The sequence below is a fragment of the Capricornis sumatraensis genome, chromosome 16 (genome assembly GCF_032405125.1).
Source record: "Capricornis sumatraensis isolate serow.1 chromosome 16, serow.2, whole genome shotgun sequence".
In the NCBI taxonomy this organism is placed as follows: Eukaryota; Metazoa; Chordata; class Mammalia; order Artiodactyla; family Bovidae; genus Capricornis; species Capricornis sumatraensis.
In genome coordinates, this window is record NC_091084.1 from 26,852,036 (window position 1) to 26,864,098 (window position 12,063).

Sequence of the window (12,063 nt, forward strand, 5' to 3'; positions counted from 1 at the left end):
GGGCCTGCTGCAGGGTAGAGGGCTCTGAGTACCGCAGTTTGTGCATGGGACCTTTTGAAGGAGGTTTCCATTATCTTCATTACCTCCACCATAGTTTGGTCTCAGGTCAAACAACAGGGAGGGAACACAGACCTGCCCATCAACAGAAAATTGGATTAAAGATTTACTGAGCATGGCCCGGCCCATTAGAACAAGACCCAGTTCCCCTCACAGTCAGTCTCTCCCAACAGGAAGTTTCCATAAGCCTTTTATCCTTATCTGTCAGAGGGCATATAGAATGACAACCACAATCACAGAAAACTAATAAAACTGATCACATGTACCACAGCCTTGTCTAATTCAATGAAACTATGAACCATGCCTTGTAGGGCTACCCAGGATGGACGGGTCATGGTGGAGAGTTCTGACAAAACATGGTCCACTGGAAAAGGGAATGGCAAACCACTTCAGTATTCTCGCCTTGGGAACCCCATGAACGGTATGAAAAGACTCTATTTAGTTACTTCTAAATGACTTTTCCACTCCATACTTCTATTGTGACGTCTGATTTTATAGGCTTGTGAACAGGAAATGTGATAAAAACTTGTAGAGAGACAAACCAGTTCACGAACTGAATGATCACAGGATCTTTCTAGGTTGCCTGTGTGAGCTAGCAGGGCTGAAACTACAGCTCTAGTACAGCTCTCCAGAGGCTGCTGAGAGAAGCTGAAACCACATGCATCATTCTTAGCTGACCCTCCTGCCTGTGAGTTTCATCCTGCATGGTGTGATGCCCACTTGGTGGTTCTCTTCCCAACTCTCATAACCACTCCACAGACATCAAATTGTCAGCATCCACTGGATCATGGAAAAAGCAAGAGAGTTACAGAAAAACATCTATTTCTGCTTTATTGACTATGCCAAAGCCATTCACTGTGTGGATCACAATAAACTGTGGAAAATTCTGAAACAGATGGGAATACCAGACCACCTGACCTGCCTCTTGAGAAATCTGTATGCAGGTCAGGAACCAACAGTTAGAACTGGACATGGAACAACAGACTGGTTCCAAACAGGAAAAGGAGTATGTCAAGGTTGTATATTGTCACCCTGCTTATTTAACTTCTATGCACAGTACATCATGAGAAACGCTGGACTGGAAGAAACACAAGCTGGAATCAAGATTGCCGGGAGAAGTATCATAACCTCAGATATGCAGATGACACCACCCTTATGGCAGAAAGTGAAGACGAACTAAAAAGCCTCTTGATGAAAGTGAAAGAGGAGAGTGAAAAAGGTGGCCTAAAGCTCAACATTCAGAAACTGAAGATCATGGCATCTGGTCCCATCACTTCATGGGAAATAGATGGGGAAACAGTGGAAACAGTGTCAGACTTTATTTTGGGGGCTCCAAAATCACTGCAGATGGTGATTGCAGCCATGAAATTAAAAGACGCTTACTCCGTGGAAGAAAAGTTATGAGCAACCTAGATAGCATATTTAAAAACAAAGATATTACTTTGCCAACTAAGGTCCGTCTAGTTAAGGCTATGGTTTTTCCTGTGGTCATGTATGGATGTGAGAGTTGGACTGTGAAGAAGGCTGAGCACCGAAGAATTGATGCTTTTGAACTGTGGTGTTGGAGAAGACTCTTGAGAGTCCCTTGGACTGCAAGGAGATCCAACCAATCCATTCTGAAGGAGATCAGCCCTGGGATTTCTTTGGAAGGAATGATGCTAAAGCTGAAATTCCAGTACTTTGGCTACCTCATGTGAAGAGTTGACTCATTGGAAAAGACTCTGATGCTGGGAGGTATTGGGGGCAGGAGGAGAAGGGGACGACCGAGGATGAGATGGCTGGATGGCATCACTGACTCGATGGACGTGAGTCTGAGTGAACTCCGGGAGTTGGTGATGGACAGGGAGGCCTGGCGTGCTGTGATTCATGGGGTCGCAAAGAGTCGGACACGACTGAGTGACTGAACTGAACTGAACTGTGAAGTATCCAGATTTTCTAGGAGTCACATCCATTCTTTCTTTCTTTTTTTTTTAAATGTATATCAAGTGGACTAGTGTCTCAGACAGTAAAGACTGCCTGCAATGCAGGAGACCCGGGTTCAATCCCTGGGTTAGGAATATTCCTTGGAGAAGGGAATGACAACTCTCTCCAGTATATTTGCTTAGGAAATTCCGTGGACAGAGCAGCCTGTTGGGCTACGATCCTCAGGGTCACTAAGAGTTGGACACAGCTGAGTGACTAAAACCAACACTTTACACTTACTTTCAAACATCATGAGTTAGTCACTCAGTCATGTCTGACTCTTTGCGACCCCATGAACTGTAGCCCGCCAATCTTTTCTGTCCATGGAATTCTCTAGGCAAGAATACTGGCAGGATCCTCTATGACCCACCTCCCAGAATACTGGAAATAAAAGCACAAATAAACAAATGGGATCTAATTAAAATTAAAAGCTTCTGCACAACAAAGGAAACTATAAGCAAGGTGAAAATACAGCCTTCGGAATGGGAGAAAATAATAGCAAATGAAGCAACTGACAAACAACTAATCTCAAAAATATACAAGCAACTCATGCAGCTCAATTCCAGAAAAATAAATGACCCAATCAAAAAATGGGCCAAAGAACTAAATGGACATTTCTCCAAAGAAGACATACGGATGGCTAACAAACACATGAAAAGATGCTCAGCATCACTCATTATCAGAGAAATGCAAATCAAGACCACAATGAGGTACCACTTCACACCAGTCAGAATGGCTGCGATCCAAAAGTCTACAAGCAATAAATGCTGGAGAGGGTGTGGAGGAAAGGGAACCCTCTTACATTGTTGGTGAGAATGCAAACTAGTACAGCCACTATGGAGAACACTGCGGAGATTCCTTAAAAACTGGAAATAGAACTGTGTTATGACCCAGCAATTCCACTGCTGGGCATACACACCGAGGAAACCAGAATGGAAAGAGACACGTGTACCCCAATGTTCATTGCAGCACTGTTTATAATAGCCAGGACATGGAAGCAACCTAGACGTCCATCAGCAGATGAATGGATAAGAAAGCTGTGGTACATATACACAATGGAGTATTACTCAGCCATTAGAAAGAATACATTTGAATCAGTTCTAATGAGGTGGATGAAATGGGAGCCGATTATACAGAGTGAAGTAAGCCAGAAAAACACCAATACAGCATACTAACACATATATCTGGCATTTACAAAGATGATAACGATAACCCTGCATGCGAGACAGCAAAACAGACACAGATGTATAGAACAGACTTTTGGACTCTGTGGGAGATGGAGAGGGTGGGATGATTTGGGAGAATGGCATTGAAACATGTATAATATCATATAAGAAACGAATCGCCAGTCTAGGTTCGATGCAGGGTACAGGACGCTTGGGGCTGGTGCACTGGGATGACCCAGAGGGATGGTATGGGGAGGGAGGTGGGAGGGGGGTTCAGGATTGGGAACTCATGTACACCTGTGGCGGATTCATGTTGATGTATGGCAAAATCAATACAGTATTGTAAAATAAAGTAAATAAATAAATAAATAAAATCAGTGTTAAATTAAAAAAAAAAAAGAATACTGGAGTGGGTAGCCATTCCCTTCTCCAGGAGATCTTCCCAACCCAGGGATCAAACCCGGGTCTCCTGCATTGCAGGCAGATTCTTTACTATCTGATCCACACTTAGACTGATAGCAAATTTTTATAATGATTTATCCTTTCTGGGTCTTTACAAAGTATTCAATTAGTTTACTGGAAACTACCATAATTTTCACATTCATATTTTATTGGGTTAAATTAAGAATAGAGTGAAGCATGCTTCTAGTATGATAGGTAAATCCGTTAATTATGGTTTTTGAACCTTGTATTTTTTCTTCTTCTTGATCTTTTCATTCTAAAAGAGGTGATTTTATTATTTTTTTTTTTCTGAGTACATCTCCCAGTTTTTGTGGGATATTTCTTCACATGTACTATAACTTTTTCAATGTAAATATTCTTGATCCACTTTCATCCTATTAACTATGAATTCTATTTTTATATGACTATTTCATGTCTTTAGTTTTACTAATATTTGCTTGCCATGTCTATTAGTTAAGTTTTAAAACTTTTTGATTTTAGAAGTGACTGGTATTAAGATATGTTTTGTTATACTTCCTTGTGTGTATATAAGATTGATTAACTTTTCTTTGTTCTTTTTCTTCCTTCAAAGGCAGCATTTCATAAACTGGATGCATGCTAGGATCACCCAGGAGCCTTTCACAGAACAATTCAATGTCTAAACTCTACTGGATAATCTCAGGGAGGAGCACGGTATCAGATTCTTTTTTTTAAAGATTCTAGCATGAAGTTGGGATTGACAACTCTAGTGTTTCTATTCCTGTAGTGCTTCTCCTTAAGTTCTGAACAATTACTTTTAAATTTGTAATTTTCTATCAGTGGATAGACGGAACCAGTTGTGGCAGTCAAGGTAAAATCAGAGAGGCAGAAGTAAAAGCATCAGTGAAAAAGGAACTTATTATAGGGATTCAACTTGATGCAGTTGCTGGTGAAAGAATTTGTTACACACATCTTGTGTTGGCCTGAAATCATTATAAGCTAGCCACACCAGCAATTGGGAAGGAAAGCTGAATAAGAACAGGAGCAGGGACAAGCTGGAAACTGCTGGGGGAAGAATTGGAGCCTGCATCTGTCTCCCATTCTCTACCTTAGGTGACTCGTATGACCTGAAGCCTGGCTGGGCTGGGTGCTGCCCCACGCCAACAAGGTGAGCCAGGAAATCAGCAGCAATGTGTTTAAGGAACCACAGTGCCTGGCAGCCTCTACCAGGCTTCCACAGTGTAGAAAATATGCCTGCTGCTTCCCTTCTGGATCTCAAGCAAATTTCTCTTGTGGTCAGCTACATTGTAATGCTGACACTAACTACTTGAGGTCAGGCTAAACTTCACAGGTTCAGGGCTTAGACCTCTGTGTCCTCACTTCAGATACCAGCTGCAGCTCCTAGACTGCCAAGCTGCCTGCACTTCTGAACAACTGGCTCCACATTTGGGGGTTCCCACAACCCCCTCAGTTCAGTTCAGTTCAGTCACTCAGTCGTGTCCGACTCTTTGCGACCCCATGAATTGCAGCATGCCAGGCCTCCCTGTCTATCACCAACTCCCAGAGTTCACTCAAACTCACGTCCATCGAGTCAGTGATGCCATCCAGCCATCTCATTCTCTGTCGTCCCCTTCTCCTCCTGCCCCCAATCCCTCCCAGCATCAGAGTCTTTTCCAATGAGTCAACTTTTCGCATGAGGTGGCCAAAGTACTGGAGTTTCAGCTTTAGCATCATTCCTTCCAAAGAACATCCAGGACTGATCTCCTTTAGAATGGACTGGTTGGATCTCCTTGCAGTCCAAGGGACTCTCAAGAGTCTTCTCCAACACCACAGTTCAAAACCATCAGTTCTTCGGTGCTCAGCCTTCTTCACAGTCCAACTCTCACATCCATACATGACCACAGGAAAAACCATAGCCTTGACTAGACGGACCTTATTCGGCAAAGTAATGTCTATGCTTTTGAATATTCTATCTAGGTTGGTCATAACTTTTCTTCCAAGGAGTAAGTGTGTTTTAATTTCATCGTTGCAATCACCATCTGCAGTGATTTTGGAGCCCCCCCAAAATAAAGTCTGACACTGTTTTCACTGTTTTCATCTATTTCCCATGAAGTGATGGGACCAGATGCCATGATCTTCATTTTCTGAATGTTGAGCTTTAGGCCACCTTTTTCACTCTCCTCTTTCACTTTCATCAAGAGGCTCTTTAGTTCCTCTTCACTTTCTGCCATAAGGGTGGTGTCATCTGCATATCTGAGGTTATTGATATTTCTCCTGGCAATCTTGATTCCAGCTTGTGCTTCTTCCAGCCCAGGGTTTCTCATGATGTACTCTGCATATAAGTTAAATAAGCAGGGTGACAATATACAGCCTTGACGTACTCCTTTTCCTGTTTGGAACCAGTCTGTTTTTCCATGTCCAGTTCTAACTGTTGGTTCCTGACCTGCATACAGATTTCTCAAGAGGCAGGTCAGGTGGTCTGGTATTCCCATCTGTTTCAGAATTTTCCACAGTTTCTTGTGATCCACACAGTCAAAGGCTTTGGCATAGTCAATAAAGCAGAAATAGATGTTTTTCTGGAACTCTCTTGCTTTTTTGATGATCCAGCAGATGTTGGCACCCCCTCAGGTTTGATCATTTACTAGAATGACTCAGAACTCAAGAAAGAGCTACACTTATGGTCACAGTTTTATTGTAGCAAAAGGATACAAATCAAAACAGGATGAAAGAGGAGCGGCACATAGGATGGGGTTCGGGGGAGTCTCAAACGGGAAGCTTCTATGTCCTCTCCCCGTGGAGTCAGGCAGTATCACATTTCTGGCATGTTCATGTGTTACCAGCCAGGGGGCTTATCCAAGCTTTGCAGTCAGAGTTTCTTTGGGTTTCTAATTGTTTGAATTCTTGGCCATGTGATTGAATTCAATCTCCACCACCCCAATTTCCACCCCTCCTCCTTCACCCCCTCCATGCCCCCACCCTGAGGAGGTTGGATTGATATCACTTGGCTCAAATCCCAACCCTCTAACCACATGGTTGATCTTTCCAGTATGGCCAGGCCCATCCGGGAAACCAACTAGGGGCTTGCCAGCCGTAAATAACAAGGACACTACTATCTTGGGAAATTCCAAGAATTTAGGTTCCCTCTCAGGAACCAGGAACCCAGGCCAGTCAGATTCTTGACTATACAACACCAAAGCCAAATGGGAACTAGATATGGAAGGGAATTCTGAGGACCAGAGTTCCTGCTTAGATGTGTGCGTGCTGAGTCGCTTCAGTCGTGTCCAACTCTTTGTGACCCTGTGGAGTCTAGCCCACCAGACTCCTCTGTCCATGGGGTTTCCCAGGCAAGAATACTGGAGTGGGTTGCCTTTTCCTACTCCAGGGGATCTTCCCAACCCACGGATAGAACTCGAGTCTCTTACATCTCCTGTATTGGCAGGCGGGTTCTTTACCGCCAGCTTAGGTGATACAGTACAAAACCACTCGAACAGTATTATCTCTGACTCCCATGCCCCCCACCAAGAAAACACCTTTGACGCATTGTCACTTTCTTTGGTGTTTCTCTCTCACCATTAGAGAGAGAAAAATATTTTTCGTTTCACACTTCTAAGGAGAAAGCAATATTGAGAAACTTAAAATGAATGTATATCATATTTGGTTTGGGCTTGGGTATATGCAGATGGAGATGGGAATAACTTTTTTTCATTTATTGAGGATTTACTGTGTCTAAGGATTGTGCTCGACTTCCCAGGTGGCTCAGTGGTAAAGAGATCACCTGCCACTGCTGGAGACACAGGTTTGATCCCTTGGTCAGGAAGATCCCCTGGAGAAGGAAATGGCAACCCACTCCAGTATTTTTGCCTGGGAAATCCCATGGACAGAGGAGCCTGGTGGGCTGTGGTCAAGAAAGAGTTGGACATGACTGAGTGACTTAACAGCAATAATATAACCTGGAGATACTGATTTGTGATTATTTGAATACCATATTTATGTATCTGGTAAAGAATATCATCTTTCAGCAAATTTTCAGAATGATCACTTTTATGTGCCTTGTTACCTTGCTTTTATTTCAATAGCAGTCTATCTTATAATTTCTTTGTTGAAATAATTAACAGTAAGTGTAATGTTCCTCAGATGCACTGACATTTCTTTGCTAAGAAATAAGAGTTCCTGTTGGTGAAAGTAAAAATGAATGTACCATTCTGTTCCAGTTATCTATTGTTATTTAACAAACCAACTCAAAATTCAATGGCTAAAAAGTCAATTATTTGCCTAAGACTCAACAGGGATGGCTATTCTATGTTTCATTTAGTTTCATGTGAAGTGACTCACATAAGAGCTGGAAGATCCACTTTGAAGATGGCATTCTCATATAGCTATCTAGTGAGTGCTGGTTCTTGGCTGGAAACTCAGCCAGGGTTGTGAGCTGGGCACTTTGGTTTCTTTGCACGTGGGCCTGCTTGGGCTTCCTTTCAGCATGGTGGCTGGGTTCTAAGAGTTAGCATCCCAAGAGAGCAAAGTGAAAGTACATGGTGTCTTATGATCTTGCTTTAGAAATTACATTTGTTGTCAAAGCAGTCACAATGGTCTACCCACATTCGAAGGAGAGGGGCACAGAGCTCACTGATCAATGAGAGGGTGATTATTCTAAGAGAAGGGTTTTATTATAAGAAAGTGTAGGACCAAAGGTATTGTGACCATCTTTTAAAAATTCATCCTGTCACATCATTCTTCCAGGACCTGAAGTCTGCAAACAATACCACTAAACACAATCATTAGCAATTTTATTTTTATTTTTTCCCGTTTAAATGTTTAGTTCATTTAAATTTTATTTTGGTGTAAATTGTAAAGTCAAAAGCCAATTTAATTTTTCTTTTCAAATAGATGCCCAGTTGCTAACAAATTATTAATCCGTCTTTTCCCCACTTTAATAAAAGATGTCATTACCATATTCTAAAATTTCCCCTATTGTATTAAATCTATTCCCATAGTTTATAGTTCAATGTCTATTTATGTTCTAGAACCTGATTTTTGCAGGACTGGTTTCTTCCATACCCACCCCACTGTTCTTCTTTTTCAGAATTTTGCTGGCTGATTCTTCTGTGTTTATTTTACTACATGAACACTATTATCAGCTTGTCCAGTTTTAAGCCAGTCTGTTAATATTTCTTTCAAAATGGTAATTATTGATTTTTAAATTAATTTTATTATTAAGAAGATTGGGTGTTTTTGCTTCTTTGTATCAACCAATTATATTTCTTCATATTTCTGTTCATATCCTTTGTACCTTTTCCTATTAGAGTTTTGATTCCTCTTACCTGTGAAAGCTCTCTGTATTGAATACTAGAGCTTTGTTGAAATGCTTTTCGTAAATGTTTTCTCCAGTTAGCCAATTATGCTTCTGATGTTTTTCTGAAGTCTTGAAATAAAGAGTGGATGTATGTGTGTATGTCTCTGTGTGTCTGTGTGTTTCTCTGGGCATTCATCTGTGTCCATGCATGCATGTATGTGGACTGGGGGAGTAAAAGCTAACCATCTTTTGCTGTATGACTTCTGTTATTTTGAGAGCCAGACAGTCTTTCCCAAACCAAAATAAATGAAGCAGTCATATTGTTTCCAGGAATTTTTAATTACTTTGTTTTTATGTTTAACTGTTTAATCCACTTAAAATTTTAGTATATTGTATGTATGAAGTTCTGATTCAACGTTGTTTTTCCTAGACAGTTTCACCAGCACTATTACAAATGCCTTTACTTAAATATTTTTTCAGAATTAAAAATATGATCAAGAAACATTGTTTTTCAGGTTTGAAGAAAAATTCAAGTATGGTTTGACTGTGATTGTATGAAGCTTGTAAACTAGTATAGGAACTTGCCTTATGTTGCCTGAATGTAAAATAATCTCTTCTTAGAGTAAAAGCACATCACGTCTCAGGTTTAAGGTCCTCTTGGTATATATTTTAAGAAGGTGAGGGGGCCTTCCCACAAATTTGATGATCTGCTGGTTTGAAATTAAAATTTATAGTTCCTATTCATAAGAAAAATTTCCATTGAATGTTTATTGTGGTAAAATATATTTAACATAAAATTTGGCATTTTATATGCAGTTCAGTGGTGTTTAGTACATTCATAGTGCTGTACAACCAATCACCCTATGCAATTCCAAAACTTTCTCATCACTCAAAATAAACTCTACCCAATAAGCAATAATAACATCTCATTTTGTTCCTCCCTCCCCCTCCACCCCTGGTAACTTCTAATCTACTCTCTGTCTCTATGAATTTGCCTGTTCTAGATATTTCATCGGAGAAGGCAATGGCACCCCACTCCAGTACTCTTGCCTGGAAAATCCCATGGACGGAGGAGCCTGGAAGGCTGCAGTCCATGGGGTCGCTGAGGGTCGGACACGACTGAGTGACTTCATTTTCACTTTTCACTTTCATGCATTGGAGAAGGAAATGGCAACCCACTCCAGTGTTCTTGCCTGGAGAATTCAAGGGACGGGGGAGCCTGGTGGGCTGCCTTCTATGGGGTCGCACAGAGTCGGACACGACTGAGCGACTTAGCAGCAGCAGCAGATATTTCATATGGGCTTCCCAGGTGGCGCTAGCGGTAAAGAACTGCTAATGGTAAAGGACTCCTGCCAATGCAGGAGACACAAATTTGATTCCTGGATTGGGAAGAGCCCCTGCAGGAGGGCATGGCAACTCCAGTATTCTTGCCTGGAGAATCCTATGGACAGAGGAGCTTGGCAAGCTACAGTCCATAGGGTCACAAAGAGTAGGGCACAACTGAAGTGACTTAGCACAGATATTTCATATAAGTGAAATCGTGTGGTATTCATCCTTTTATGTCTGGTTTATTTCACTTAGCAACATTTTCAAGGGTCATTCATATCATAATATGTATCAGAGATTTGATACTTTTTCGGCTGAACAATAGTGCCTTGTGTGTGTGTGTGTATGTACAAAACCACATTTTATTTATCCATTCATCTTATTTATGGACACTTATTGTTTCCATTGCTATTTGCATAGAGATGATTCTATTTTAACCATATTTAATCTGTTTGTCTCTATATATTTAATATAAATTTAATCTATATTTAATCTATTTGTTCCCAAAGCTCCCACATTTTTTTTTCCTAAAGGAAGAAATTGTTGCCCTGCTTATTTAACTTCTATGCAGAGTACAGCATGAGAAACGCTGGACTGGAAGAAACACAAGCTGGAATCAAGATTGCCAGGAGAAACATCAATAACCTCAGATATGCAGATGACACCACCCTTATGGCAGAAAGTGAAGAGGAACTAAAAAGCCTCTTGATGAAAGTGAAAGAGGAGAGTGAAAAGGTTGGCCTAAAGCTCGACGTTGATTCAGAAAACGAAGATCATGGCATCTGGTCCCATCACTTCATGGGAAATAGATGGGGAAATAGTGGAAACAGTGTCAGACTTTATTTTTGGGGGCTCCAAAATCACTGCAGATGGTGATTGCAGCCATGAAATTAAAAGACGCTTACTCCTTGGAAGAAAAGTTATGACCAACCTGGATAGTATATTCAAAAGCAGAGACAGTTACTTTGCCAACCAAGGTCCATCTAGTCAAGGCTATGGTTTTTCCTGTGGTCATGTATGGATGTGAGAGTTGGACTGTGAAGAAGGCTGAGTGACAAAGAATTGATGCTTTTGAACTGTGGTGTTGGAGAAGACTCTTGAGAGTCCCTTGGACTGCAAGGAGATCCAACCAGTCCATTCTGAAGGAGATCAACCCTGGGATTTCTTTGGAAGGAATGATGCTAAAGCTGAAACTCCAGTACTTTGGCCACCTCATGTGAAGAGTTGACTCATTGGAAAAGACTGTGATGCTGGGAGGGATTGGGGGCAGGAGGAGAAGGGGACGACCGAGGATGAGATGGCTGGATGGCATCACTGACTCGATGGCCATGAGTCTGAGTGAACTCTGGGAGTTGGTGATGGACAGGGAGGCCTGGCGTGCTGCAATTCATGGGGTCACAAAGTGTCGGACATGACTGAGTGACTGAACTGAACTGAACTGAAAGGAAGAAATAGATGATTAGTTTTTGAGCAGCTCTTATAACCAAGTAACCTGAAAACCAGAGGCAACTTAAATAGGTTAATGAAAGAAGCCCGGTGCCAAGAAGAGGTCCCTTGAATAATATATAGTTCTGCTTCTGGTCTCACTGAACAGAGACTTTTCTGGAAACCATACAAAAGTGAATGGGGAAGACGGTAGTTTCTGAATTGAAAGAAGTCCTGTGCTCTGTTTGCTATAGTCTCGGGAAATCTTAAAAAAAGTCTAAGAAGAAGAAAAATATAGTTTTTATTAAGCAAAAATTCTCAAATATCTTCCAAAATATCTTTTCTTAGGTTAAAGCAAATATTAACAAATATTTATAATTAATATCATAGTTCAATGCAGTTCAGTTCAGTCGCTCA